Genomic DNA, 15,139 nt, shown 5'->3' on the forward strand with positions numbered 1-15,139 from the left:
TGCGCCGCGGCATGCTACCTTTCGTTAACTCGGGCGCATCCTATCTTGGACCCTTTGGGCCCCCAATACTACCACTACAGTTATGTTATACGAAACAGAAAAATGAGTTGTAACAACACACAAAGAAAACATTGTGCGATATGCTTTTCAGCTTTTGGCACTTTGCATAATTGGTTTAGAATTAATATTTTATACCCAGCACTTCTGATTATGTTAGAATTAATATTTTAAACCTAGCACTTATGATTATGTCATACTGGCAAGTGGCAACGCAACTATTTATTTTTTTATTTTTGTAATATACATGATTAGAGCAATTTATTTGTTCAAAGATACCTGCCATTCTTTCCCCGTGGTTTGATGATTGGGGATAACTCTTAAACTCCATTTGTACACAAAACCTTGTCTAAAAAATGATTACATTTATTACTAAAAATATGATTCCATATATGTAAAAATGTCTGATAAGTCATCTCATCTCCAAGATCGAACAGATAATTACGTAGAGAGAATCATAACTCTACCATTCCCTCTTTATAATTGCCTTTAGATAATCAATATCTTCTTTCAGACTCTGAATTTCTTCTTCCTGAATTTGTATGCACTGATTTCTAAAGCGTGTGTCGTTTTTTTTCGCAATCTCAAGTTTGTTGCAAATTTCTTCTATTTCTTCGTAGTTATAGTCTACTACTTCAAAGCCTATCTCACTGCGCATAAAATCAATTGCTTTATTCGATGCTGAATCTTCTCGAGTTGTTGAATTTCCTTCGAATTGGTGATTGTCTTTGATGTTAAAGATTGGAACGTCAATTGATATTTGACATCTGTATTGATTTTCTCCCAATATTTCGTTGAAAAATTCTGGGTCATCTATCTTTAATATTTTGGTGCAGTGCATCAGCATATCTTTGAATTTTAGAGGGATAAGTTTTTGAAATTGAATTCACTGCATCAATTTATAGATCAATTTATTGTTAGTAAAACACTTAAAAATTACAATTAACCAAAAATATGAAATGTTAAATCTGTTTACCTTTTTATTGAATTTGTTGAGACTTCGAAAGTACCGTTCTTTATTCTCCTTGATCATGAGTTTGGTATTGTTTAAAATAATACTTCTAATATTTGTACTGGATATTCCGTGTCGTGCTTCAATTCTTCCAACCTAAACTTTAAAAAGTTAGTGATATATAACATATGAAAAATCATATTAAATAAAAAAAAACTTGCCTCCTCGCTAGATTTGTTTGATATTCATTGATTTCTCGAGGAATTCGATTCTTTCTTGTTGTTCTTTGAAGAACTTTCGCTTGATTTTCAACTCCTTGAAGTTGTAGTCAACAACTTCAAATTCATTAACTTTTTGTGTAAATTCAATTGCCTGTCTTGCTGCAGTGTTTTCAGTCTCTTCAATGGATTTTGATGGTACTCCTTTAAAACTTATGATTTCAGACGCACCTTCCACACCAACTACATCATTTCTCACCCTGACGCTTGCATTGTACATTCCGTTATGTATTAAACTTTTGTAAAAAGGTTGATCCAGATTTAGATCTTTCATTATTTCTTCCAGCATAGGTTTGAATGACACTTCAATCCCTCTTGAATATTGCTCTGTTCCCATCTCCATAGTGATCCTTTTATGTTTTTTAGTATAAGATAGCCAAGAAAAAATGTTATGTTCACATTGTAGTAAGTAGAAGATTATTTTTTTAATCAAACTAACTAAATGTAGCAATACACATTCAGAAAAAAAAGATACTTGTTTTAAAAAATCGTACCTTTTATGCTTCTTGTAGATCCATATTGAGAACAATATATCAACTTATTAGACATGATATGGAAGAATTATAAAAATTTGATAGGCAATATTGGAAAACTTTATTTGATTCATGTATTGGTAAAACTACCATACTCTACCTTATGGATGTGGCATTTGGAGTAAAAATGAATGGGTGACCATATTGTTATTGCCTTTGAAGCTAATTCTAATTTGTTTTGGGCTGAAAGGTATGGCAACGAAACATTGGGTATGAATGATTTATTGGTTAAATATTGTGGGATTAGTGATATTGGTAGTTTAAAATTTGGGTATGACTGTTTTATTTTCTGCTTATTGCGCTGTCACTGGTATTCCTGCCATTGTGTTTTTACCTACGGATAGAATATCGATGGTGCAATTGGTTCAACCTATTGCGAATGGTGCTTTTGTTTTGAGTCTTGATAGGAGATTACGGCTGAGTTGCCTTTCCAGCAGTTTGATTGGGAAGTACCGGATTGGGTTCATGTGTAAGGAATTATGACTTGTTGATAGAATGCTTAGGCTTGTGGTTGTTAGTTTTGGTCATGGGCTGAAATTCACAGTCTAAAGCATACAACTATCTGTTCGAATATTTATGCTTAATTCATGGATTAAAATAACACATGTTAAAGCATTCATGGATTAAAATAACACATGTTAACTAATATTATTAAAAAATCTAATAAGATTGAAAAAAAAATTATTGGAATGTGTACTTTTTTTTTGTAGTAGCTCTGAATTCTTGTTTATGATGATAAGTTTTCTTAAAATTATTTTACTTGAGGCATTGTTGTGGTGTATTTATAGGTTTAAATTGATTAGGCTTCCCTATTTGATTAGAAGTTTAGTTTGTGTATTATTCTAACTTCATGTATATCTATAGTTGTACTATTCGGCTTTGGTGTCTTTAACTTGGGCTTAAGCCCATTATATTTTTCACGAATAGACTTGAGGATTTTCTTTTCTTTTTCATGTTTGAGGTCGGTTATTTCAATCAAGGAACAAAATATCGCCGATATATTGTCGATATATATCGTTTTTTTGGTACCCCGACATCGATATATATCCACTGAATATTGAATCTTTTTTTTCCCGATATATATCGGAATTTCCGATATAACGATATATATCGACCGGTATATACGATATATCCGATATAAATTGTTGATTTTGACCGATAGTGTTGACTTTGACCGATATATTGACGATATTTCCGATATAATTGATGATATTTCCAATATATCGACATACAAAACAAAATTTTGACTGGTCACAAAAAAACTAGATATATCCGATATTTCCGATATATCTGATATATATCGGTTTTTGGGTTACACTGATATATTCACCGAATTCGATATTTTGATCCTTGATTTCAACATACTACTTGATTTCACGTCTGAATCTCTTAATTTCATTTTCTTCAAGTGTTAACATTTGGGCTATATCTCATCACATTTCTTTACTTGTTTTATTATTTCCCACACTTTTTGTTCCTTGTGAGGCAGACTAATAGAGGCTTAACACGTTTTTCAATCAAATCGACTTTAAAACAACCCCAATTACCATCAAAATCATTATGTTGGAATCATAATTTGTAATTTGATAGTTTATTATGAGAAGGTTTTTGTGCATGTCAGGTTGGTGTGATTGGGAATTTGGTCCACTCATCCCCAAACATAAAGAAGCTAAGGATGTTCTAGTTGCTGGAGCTTAATTTACAACCTGTAATTGGATTACTAAGGTACTTCTTCATTGCAGGCTTTGAAATCCTTATTATATGTTCTTATAGCAGTTTAGTAGAACACAAAGTTTTCATTGGATGTTTTTTTTTGTTTCTTCCATCACTGCTCTGAGAGACAATGGGAGGCGACTTTGTTACTTGGGCGCTTTGTCTTTGATGCAGATTCAGATTGCATACTTAAAGAACAATAGCAGTTATTTTTAATGTTAATAGTATTGTTGTGAGTAGAAGTGTTTGTGTTGTTGAGATGCTTCAATCTCCGGATACACAGCTTAGGGAAATGTCGACCTCTGCATTGGGGGATTGGCAATGTATGTAATGATTGGTTAGTTTTGTTTGATTCTTTTGTATCAAGTATTGTGGTTTTATTTGGAACTTATGTGTTCTATTTGATGTAGTCTCTTGACGCTATGAAATACATGTTATTTATTAGGTAGTAGTTAATCTTGTGGGATTTTTATTGCAAGGAGTGTGGAGCCTTCTGGCAGGTCAAGATGTTGTAGGTCTTGTGCATAATCTCTCAAATGGTTTAAATCCCCAGTCAAGCATTACTTTGACATCTAGTCATCTTGTTGGATTGAAAAGTTCACTTTGCCGTGTAAGTGTATTTCTCTTTAATTTTTACCCATCCGTCTGTCTTTCAAATTTTGTAATTTCATGAAATCGTCCCAGCCCATCTATCTGTTGGCATATCTAATCTTAACAATAAGTGAATCTTTCTTCGAATCTTAGGATGGGGATTCCAAGGTGCTGGATAGTTTCCTTAGATTAAAAAATGAGCTTGCCGAACTTTATAGTTTCCTTTGAGTTGTGGGATAAAAGCTTGCGTTGCAGTTTCTTATTGATTTTGACCGCTTTACAGGAAAAGGTTTATATCCTAAATAACCTAGCCCTCCCAATTTCTCTTCTTCCATGAGAATTATGTTATCCGCGCAGTTTTCTATTCAGCGGTCGTGGTTAATTGCTTGAACATTTCACACCTCTTGATCGGCCTAGGCTTATATCCTTGTTCAGATACTTTATGATATAATCTCGTGATAAAATGAATGCCTCGACAACATAGGAAGGATTCCTTCAATCTTTGGGACTTGAGTGTATATTATTTTGTTTTGTGTATATAGGTCGGGGCTATATTGACACCCCTATGACTTCCTCGAGTTGAATTCTTTCACCTAAGCATACCACACAATATACAATTTTTTTTCCCAAGTATTTTAAGGAGTTTCTCTTAATCAATTTTATGACAACTTGACATGGTTTTGGTGTCACCTATCCGTAGCTTTTAAGCTACATTGATTGGTATCAAAGTTGATGTACTTGCTTTGTATCTCATGATGTAGTATATTTTTTACTGCTGCGATTTGGAATATTAGTTTAACTTAGATCCGAAAAAGTAGTCCTAAACTAATTTAACTCAAAACTTTCATAGAACCACTATCAAGGCCTGAAATTTTGCTGCTGTAGATATTTTCTTGACTGCTTGGTGAGCCATAAATTTCTATGCCTCGTTAAACACATTGAGTTCACTATAACATAAAATTACCGCCAAGTTTGACTATTCTCGTTTCTAATAAAGGATTTGTGCTCTTCTGTTCACTGTTTTACATTTCCATTCATTAATTTTGACAACCATAGCCTATTTAGTGCTCTTTGAGAATGCTTTTTCTTTCATATTGTTTTATCTAGCTATAGTAATTCCTTATGGACGAAAACATATTTATTGTTTATTCTCTGGAAAATTCACACATATGAGCCTCAAGCTGTCATGTGGATGTGGGTTGTATTACCATCTACCTAATACCTTGTCCCTCTTTGACGTTTGATGATCTTGACACCACATGCTATATCTGTAGGTAGGTTCAGAGCCAGGGAGGATATATATAACAATAAAAACTCTCGTGTTACTTTACTCTGAAATATTGTACTTTCTATTATTATATGTTTATATATATTTTATAATAGCTTCCCTGTGTATGTGTTCAGTGCCCAACCTGCATTTGCCTCCTCATGGATGAATTTTGTTTGATGTTGAATGTTCTCAGAAAGGATTTAATCATTTGAGGTTGTGTATTTTCATATCAGAAAGTATCATCAAAAGTTAAGATATATTTCTAGTGTAAGAATGTAGTATGATGTGGTTTAGGGAGAGTGATATACATATAAAGTTCCTCCGTGTCATCCCTAATACTTGGAAAGACTTGTATAGCGCACATGCGCATATTTGCAACTAATTTCAAATATCTTTTGTCTGTGTTTTCTCAATCCAAGTTTATTAAGTATCTTTCAGTTTTGGTCAAAGCTATTGTAATAAGGATGCTTTCTAGCTTAAACCTTTTTTCATCCGATGCATTAGCTAGCATTTGTTCTAGCGAGAGATTTCACCTTTCTAGAGCTTGTGTAACACTTGCTTCATTGAAAAATACAGAGGCAAGGTTCTTTTCTCTTCCTAATATATCTATATACACTCTCAGTAGTTGTCAATCCTTCCCATGTTACCGATTTACCCGTATGAATTCTTTGTGCCTACGAAAATTTCTAAATGGTCTGTCGCACATAGTTGGTCCAGATAGGGGACATCTTGTTGAAGGCTCCAATAATACAACTGTTTTTATGATTAATTTTTTTCTGTTTAAAAGATTTGCGACATCCTGCTGAAGACTCCTAGTCTTGTCTAATGGGCTTGCATTCACTTCCCCATAGACTGATGTATTTACTTGCTTCCTACATTAAAAGTACAATAATCATAATAAGAAAGTAGTCAACCATGATGCTTGCATCTAGTCAGGTTCAGGTTCACCTTCTAATTTGGCAGTGTTCTATTCCTCTCACCAGCTAGTGTCTTCTTAATCATATTCAAGACCATTTTGAGTGGGGAATAATTATACTCTTCGAACCCACTGTGCCCTGCCTCTATATCACTTAAGTTTCTACTTTGAAGAGCTCTTAAGAGGTTTAGTGATGGACTACACTCTAATATTCTTATCCGGAAAATAAACATTATTTTGATATTGAAATTATATATCTAAAGCTAATATAGTTGATATGGTAATTCAATTGATTTGTATTTGTGTTTAATTTTTATGTTTGTAAACTTTCAACCCCTAAGCCAGCCTTACATGTTGTTCTGTACTCATGTAAAATATCAGAACAAACCTTAATCCCACAAAATATTATTTTGATTTCCTACCCCGTGTTTTCAAGTGTATCTCGTGTAGTTACTTGGTTGCAAGGGCGGTTGTCTTTGGAGGAAGTGGGTTGCAAGGTAAGGAATTGGCAGAAATTTAACTTACTCAAGAAAAATCAGCACAGAGAAAGACTTTTTGATCAGAATCGCAAGTTTACCGGTCATTATGCTAGGGAGTGGCCCAATGTGGCCGTTTGTAACAACTGTGGTGTTCCTAGGTAATGAAACACTCTCATCCTCCATCTACATCCAAAAAAATTAATATGGATATGTTATCTTTCCTTGGCATTATTATCAGGCACATTGCAGCTGAGTGTTCCACCAAGTCATTGTGTTGGAATTGTCGTGAGCCTGGCCACATGGCCAGTGACTACCAAAATGAGGGGATATGCCATACTTGCGGTAAGGCTGGTCACATTGCCAAAGATTGCGCGGTGCCTTCTCTACCACCTGGTGACCTCAGGGTTTGCAACAACTGCTATAAGCAAAGCCATATAGCTGTTGACTGCACAAATGATAAGGCATGCAACAATTGCGGAAAGATCGCCACCCCGGGTCGTGGATCGTCCGAATGAGCCTGCGTAACATGTGCAATATCTCTGGTCATGTGGCTAGGCAGTGCCCAAAATCTGAATATGTAGGAGAAAGAGGTGGTGGAGTTCGTGATAGTGGTTACAGAGACATTGTTTGCCGGAGCTGACATCAGGTTGGGCACATGAGCAGGGATTGCACGGGGGGCTTGATGATATGACACAACTGTGGTGGATGTGGACACATGGCATATGAATGCCTATCGGGCAAATTTATGGAGCGTGCACCCCGAAGGTACTGGCACTTTCCAAGAAGAAGGTTATGGACGGGTAGGTTTAGCAAGGATGTTGTTGTTCTTTTCATTTGTGTCAACATGGAAGTTTTCATCACTTTTTAGTTAGTTTCAAGCTTTTAGGTCATTTATAAGCTCCAGGTTCCAAAACCGATTTTCTTGGTCATAGTGAATGGTGTAATATGTCATCTAGATATTAATTTTCTTGGTTTTTTTTTTGACGTAGTAATGGTAGATCTTCTTGGTCGTGCTGGACACTTGGAAGAAGCCTTAAACCTTGCAGCGACGATGCCTATTGAGACGTGTGGGGAGCACTCCTTGGTGCTTGTCGGATCCATGGAAATCCTTATTAGAGAAAAAGGACTCAGAAAGAACCCTGGCTGTAACTTGATGGAAGCAGAGGATGAGATTATACATGAGTTATTTGCTGGTGACATTACGTACCCAAAGTCAAAAGAGATCAAAGAAGCACTGGAGGAGCTTTTACAGACATCATTTGGACTATTGACTACGACTGCTGGAACCCCCATTAGGATTGTAAAGAACCTCAGAGTGTGTGAGGATTGCCGCACTGTGATGTGTGGTGCGTCTCTGATTATGAGGAGAGAGATTGTCTTGAGGGATAACATGAGGTTTCACCATTTTCATGATGGATTGTGCTATTGTGGTAATTTGTGGTGATTTAGGAGAGTTTATATAATGGAGTTGCAAAACTGCCCCGATAATACTAAAAAAATCTAGACATCTAAGAATGTTGCTGACTGCCTAATTCTTTCGCACTCCCAATAGTGTTTTTTTTTAAAAAAGATCATCTGGTATTTTGCATTAGAATACTGAAGGAGGAACTCACTATCTTATTAATATTTGGAAGACACTGTCCAGTATTTTACATTGTAGAATGTTCAGGGCATCCACTTATTGCAGTATGGAAATAGCTGATCAGCTATTATTCTTCACTTGTTTTTTTATCGATATTTGTTAATTATTAGTTTATTTTGCTAAATTCGTTTGTAATAATAGTAAGGGAGGATAGGTAATGATTACATTTACTTAGTTCTTTTAGAAGGTCAGCAAACAAAACAATACTATGATACGAATACCTACTCCAAAGGAGACAAATGACTTATATTTTTTTCGATATCGAACACAATATAACTTGAAGTAGTCGAATTGGAAAAGTGAGCGCGCTAATATTATAAATTTAAACTAAAAATTAAAGGACTCAATAGTGAAAAACTTTCATAAATAAGAAGCATTAAACCTCAGCCATTAATTGTGATGATTTCCTTTTCTTTATTCTCAAATCTTTCTTCTCGTCTTTGCTGCTAATATCTTTCCAATCGTTTTTCTTTTTTTCCTTCATTTGTTTAATTATTTCCTTGAGCTCAAAGATCTTATCTCTGTTTTCTTTGTCTTGAATCATACAATCTATCATAAGGTTATTGAGGGTGTCAAGCTGATTTTGTTTTTCTTCAACTTATTTTCTTTTCTTCAACAACTCTTTGAAATTGAAGTCTTCAATTTCTATTATACGTTCATCTTTTATAAATTTTATTGCATTAAAAGCAGGAGAATCTTGTGCCTTTTCTAAAGAATATGTAGAGCTTCTATAGAATTCTTTAACTATAACGTCTTCATTGTTAAAGAATATGTCTTTTGGTACATGTAGTGTTACACTACTGATGAATCGTCCATTCTCTATTTTTGTGTTGTACACTGGATCTTGTTGAACATCAAGAACTGCTTCTAGAATTTCTTTTAGCAACTAAGTTTTTCGTAAGTTGTAATTTTCATACTCCATGACCTTGCAATAGAATTTTTTATATAGGAAAACACAATTAAATATATGAAACTCATAAATATAGATATTTCGATTAAATTGAATTCTTTGCTATATAGCTACACAATATTGAGGAATATAAGAAGAATTGTTTACCTTAACTGTTTGTTTACTATAACGTATGCTCTGGTTTCAATATGAATGAGTTTTATTTTTCTACATATATAGGTCTATTTATGTAAATTGATTAGGCTTCCCTATGTGTTTTATTAAGAAATAATTAATGAAAAATAAAAAACTAGATGTAAATTCATTGAACTAACCTCAAATAATAATTAACGAGAAATCGGAAACTAGATGAAAATGCAACCTTATCGAATAATAAACGAGAAATCAAAAATTGGATGCAAATATATTAAAATAATCTCAAAGAATAATTAATGGGAAATCGGAAATTGGATGCAAATGCATTGAACTGACCTCGAAGAACAATTAATAGGAAATTGGATGCAAATGCATTGAACTAACTTCAAAAAATAAATAACGGAAAATTGGAAACTAGATGCAACTGCATTGAACTAATATCAAAAAATAAATAACGGAATTGAAAATCAGAAATTGGATGCAAATGTATTAAACTAACCTCAAAATATAGTTGTGTTATATGTTGTGGGAATGTCTCGATAAGTATAGTTTTGCATTTAAAATAGTGTTTGTCTTATTTCTTTTCATATAATTAGGAACGTCTTGCTATTCAAGTAGCTTCAATATGAACTTCGCCTTAATAGGCAATCTCACAAAATTTCAATCAAACTTCAATTATTAAACAACAAAATGAAGTTGAAGGGTTTTATCAAGGGTGAGTTTTTTTTTAATGGATAGTGTGGTTTTCACGTTATAAAAAATTTGGATGAGTGATCAATATAATATTTATATATAATAGTTCTGCATATATAGTTGCAAATATTTTTTAGAATAATTAATATGATTCAATATAGTATCGGTTTCTTACTCCATCTAGCTCAAAAGGGCGATAAAGACATCCATTATGCTACATGGAATTCCATTATGAGATATGCTGAAACAATTTGTGAGTTCTCATCAGATTCTGATGGAGGGAAAATGTATTAAATAAATCAACAATTAACTAACCTTAGTTTGAAGTTAGCAAAGTTGCATAATGATTCATGTCATACTGCTACGGAATCTTTATTTGACTTTGACTTTTGTTCATGTATTCAAACAACAAAAAGGAAGAAAAAAAAAGTCAATAATTTTAAAAAACAAATATCAACTCAGATGTATATATACTTAGCTATTTCGTTGATCGTTAGCAATTATTTAGGTTGCTAGATTGCCTAATTTAAGACAACGACCAAGCTTACTCCTTGGTCAAGCTTTTCTAGATAAGAAAAACAAAAAGAATATGGCAACAAAAGTGCAGTGGAAATGAACCAACCCACAGGTGCATTCTTGAGTTCTCGAGTTCAATGTAAATTGAAAATCTAAACCACATTAGAATTCCCAAAACAAATGGTAAAAACAAACAGAAATAATAATAATAATAATAATAATAATAATAAAATGGAAAATCGGAAACTAGATCGAATTGCAGTGAACCTCAAAAAATAATTAATGAGAAATCGGAAATTGTATGTAAATGCATTGAACTAACCTAAACTAACCTCAAATAATAATTAATGGGAAATCGGAACCTAGATGCAAATGCATTGAACTAACCTAATTAACAAGAAATCGAAAACTGGATGCAAACGCAACGAACTAACCTTAAAGAACAATTAACGGGAAATCGAAAACTAGATGTAATGAACTAACCTAATTAATGAAAAATCGAGAACTGGATGCAAGTGCAACAAACTAACCTCTCAGAACAATTAACGGGAAATCGAAAACTGTAAGCAAACACATTGAACTAACGTCAAAGAATAATTAACAAAAAATCGGAAACTTGAAGCAACTACATTTAACTAACGTCGAAAAATAATTAACAGGAACTTGGAATCTATATGCAAATGCATATATTGAAGTAACCTCAAAGAATAATTAAAGGGAAATCGAAAACTAGATGCCATTGCATTGAACTAACCTCAAAATATTATTCACAGAAAATCAGAAATTGGATGTATATGCATTGAACTAACTTCAAATAATATTTATTAGGCAATCGAAAACTAGATGCAAATACATTTAACTAACCTCAAAAAATAATTAACGTGAAATCGGAAACTAGATACAAATGCATTAAACTAATATTTACAAATAATTAATTGGAAATCGGGTTCGATCAGGTCACAAATGTATTGAACTAATCTCAAAGAATAATTAAAAGAAATCAGTAATTGGATGAAACTCACATTTTATTTTTTAATTTTTTGCATGAAGCTAACCTCAAATAATAATTAACGAGAAATCGAAAACTAGATACAAATGCATTGAATTAACTACAAATAATATATAACGAATGCAATTGCATTGAACCAACCTCAAATAATAAATAATGGATAATCTGAAACTAGACGCAACTGCACTAAACTAAGCTCAAAAATAATTAACGAAAAATCGGTTTGGATGCAAATGCATTGAATTAGCCTCAAAGAATAATCAATGGGAAATCGGAAACTGGATGCAAGTGCATCAAACTAACCTCAAAGAAAGTCGAAAAATTATATGCAAATGCATTGAACTAACATCGAATAATAACTTACAGAAAAGCAAAAACTGGATGTAAATGTATTGAATTAACCTAAAAAATAATTAGCGGGAAATCAGATTTCTTAAATAATAATTAACGGGAAATTAAAAATTGGATAAAACTGCATGGAGCCAACCTTTTTTTTTCCCTTGCATAGAACTAACCCCAAAAAATAATTAACGTGAAATCGGAAATTGGATGCAAATGCATCGAACTAACCACAAATAGTAATTAACGAGAAATCGGAAACTGGATTCAAATGCATTGAACTAACCTAAAAAAATAATTAATATGACATCAAAAATTGAATTCAAGTACATTGAACTAACCTCAAAGAATAATTAATGGGAAATCGAAAATTGGACACAACTGCACTGTACTAACCTTAGAGAATAATTAACCTAGAAATCGTGACTAGATGCAAATATATTAAACTAACCTCAAAGAATAATTAATGGTCAGATTCTGGATGAAAACACAACGAATTAACCTCAAATAATAATTAACTGGAAATCAGAAACCTAATGCAAATGGAATGAACAAACCTCACAAAATAATTAATGAGAAATTGGAAATGCGTTAAACTAATCACAAAGAATAATTAATTAACAGAAAATTGAAAACTGGATACAAATGCATTGAACTAACCTCAAATAATAGTTAATGGGAAATTGAAAACTGGGTGCAAATTATTTGACCCTAAAGAATAATTAAAGGAAAATCAAAAACTCAATGCAACTGCACTGAACTAACCTAAAAAATAATTAACGGGAAATCGGAAACTGGATGCAAGTATGCAACTGCATTGAACTAATCTCAAAAAATAATCAACGGAAAATCAGAAACTGGATGCAATTGCGTTTAACTAAACTCAAAGAATAATCAACATGAAATCAGAAATTATATGCAACTGCATTGACCTAACTCTCAAAAAATAACTAATGAGAAATCAGGAATTGGAAGCAACTGCATTATAAACTAATAACCTAAAGAAAATGACCATGAATTCTCAGAAATTGGATGCAAATGCATTGAATGAAGTAACTCTATTTATTTTTATTTTTATTTTTTATTTTTTGCATGAAACTAACCTCAAAGAATAGTTAATGTGAAGTCAAAAATTGAATGCAAATGCATCGAACTAACCTTAAAGAATAATTAATGTAAAATCGGAAACTGGAGGCAAATGCATTGAACTAACCGAAAAAAATAATTAACATGAAATTAAAAACTGGATACAACTGCATTGAACTAACTCAAAGTATAATTAAGGAGAAATTAGAATGGATGCAAATGCATTGAACTAACCTTAATGAATAATTAACGAGAAATCCAAAAATTGGATACAATTGTGTTGAACTAACCTCAAAACATAGTTGTATTATATATAATTGGAATGTTCGACAAATATAGTTTTGCATTTAAAATAGTGTTTATTATATCTATTTTCATATGATTGGGAATAACTTAGTATTAAAGTAGCTTCAATATGATCTTTGACTGCTTATTGGACATTCTAACAAAATTTTAATCAAACTTTTATTATTTAACAACAAATAAATAGAAGTCGAAGAGTTTTATCAAGGTTGTGTTATATCTGTTTATAGAGCATGGGATTTTCACATTACAAGAAATTTAGATGTGTGATCAATATAATATTCATATCTTCTAACTCTGCATAGTTACACATATTTTTCAGAATAATTTAATATAACGGCACCCGTTCATACGATGGGTTCAAAAGCTAGCTATCTAACTACTTTAAAGAGCGCGCCCCACCTACAGTTTTTTTCATACGTCGTTTTTTCATTTTTCCAATTTTGTCATTGCCAAAAACTATTATTACAACCCATGTTACATCCCATACCATCCAAAATTTCGACAATTTTATTGGAAATTTGGACAAATTTTCACACTATTATTACAACCCATGCCATCCGAACTTTCAACAATTTCATCATAAATTCCGGACAAATTTTTAGAAGTTACTTTCTTTTTTTTTGGTTCAAGGTGGGTATTTACTATATATATTTTCCGACAAATTTAACAAATTTAGTCTAAATTAGTGGGTTAGTGGCATAGTTAGCAATTCGTAATACGACAAAAATTCGATACGGAAAATATTCGAATAAAATTCGAGCTTCGATAAGAATTCGTTTTTTCAATTCGGATTAAAAAAAATGAAAACGGCAAAAGTTCGGATTCGTAAGTAATTCGAGTATAATATGAAGCTAAAAATAAAAAAATACTATAAATCGCGAATTAATGATTTCTTGTCGAATTAATGAATTATTCTGTATCACTGAATTAATGAATTATAAATCGCGAATTAATGATTTTTAAGCGTTTTCCGAATTAAACGAATAATTCACCGAATTGATAACTATAGTTAGTAAGACCTCCTTACATCTAGAGTAATAAATTGGGTCAGGAATTTAAATTTTTAATGATCGATTCAAATTTGAATTTTGGAATAGGATTTTTTTTATTAATCCGATTGATTTCGGTTTCGAATTGGTAGCATAACATAAATGTGAAAAACAACATGCGCAACGCGCGTGGCAGAATAGGTTTCACGCTCATCGAGCATGCCCAGAATGCCAGTCGAATAATAATAATTCCTTCACCAGCATCAGCCAAAGGTCGAGGTAAGTAATTCTTGTTTAGTTTTTTTTAGTTATAATATCAAACCAAGTAATGGATAAGTGACCAAGCGAAATCAAAGCTGCAATACTTTCAAGGTTACCCCGAAGACCTCTTATTGCCATGTAGGGCTTCACTCAAAATGAGCCCAATCTATTTCACTCAACTTATTAATGATGAAAATAACCTTGTTAATACAAGTCATACAAGTATTATTAAATTTTGGTACTCGGCTCATGCAATGGCCTCTTCTGTTTATCTACTATCCAAACTAAACTTGTTGCTCATAAGGACTATATGTGGTCGTTGATGATATGTATTACCTTCCTTGCGACAATCCAATTTACATTTTTAACCCCATCACTGGTGAAAACCGACAACTCCCATGTTTTGATTTTTGTAGACAATGGAAGGATGTTGTACAACTTGTGTGTGGGTTTGGATTTGATGC

At 32.6% G+C, this 15,139-nt stretch overlaps 1 pseudogene; it reads left to right on the plus strand.

Moving 5' to 3' along the window:
• Nucleotides 1–2,093: 2,093 nt before the first annotated feature.
• LOC147483113 (uncharacterized) lies at nucleotides 2,094–7,657 on the plus strand (annotated as a pseudogene).
• The last annotated feature ends 7,482 nt before the right edge of the window (nucleotides 7,658–15,139 follow it).

The sequence above is a fragment of the Coptis chinensis genome, chromosome 8 (assembly GCF_015680905.1).
Source record: "Coptis chinensis isolate HL-2020 chromosome 8, ASM1568090v1, whole genome shotgun sequence".
Taxonomy (NCBI): Eukaryota; Viridiplantae; Streptophyta; class Magnoliopsida; order Ranunculales; family Ranunculaceae; genus Coptis; species Coptis chinensis.